Genomic DNA, 397 nt, shown 5'->3' with positions numbered 1-397 from the left:
GTGGACCACCCGGTGCCAGCAGGGCTGCAGGACACTGAGGGGGACACCCGGAGCATCACTGTGTGACGCTGGGGTCTGTGTTCCCCCCTCGACCCCTTCAGCAGCAATGAAGTGGCACCGGAGGGCGCATTTGGTGGCTCTTTATTGCTCCGTGTACCCCGACTTCTCCCCACGGCGTGGGGCTGGAGCTGGTGTGGGGCTGTCCCCTCCGTCACCATCCTACCAGCCCTCGTGGTGACAGCCCTGGGGCTCCGGTGGCTCTGTGTGTGTGTCCCCCCCTCCAGGGATGTGGCACAGCACTGGGGCTCCCTCCCCTTCCCGCTGGGTGAGGCTCCGGCGATGCTCCAGGATGGCCGTCCAGAGGCGGTACGCTGACCCGCGCCTGCTGGACACGGGG

Source organism: Charadrius vociferus, unplaced genomic scaffold (assembly GCF_000708025.1).
Source record: "Charadrius vociferus isolate BGI_N301 unplaced genomic scaffold, ASM70802v2 scaffold890, whole genome shotgun sequence".
In the NCBI taxonomy this organism is placed as follows: domain Eukaryota; kingdom Metazoa; phylum Chordata; class Aves; order Charadriiformes; family Charadriidae; genus Charadrius; species Charadrius vociferus.
The sequence above is the reverse complement of the archived record's forward strand: the minus strand, read 5'-3'. Positions refer to the sequence as shown.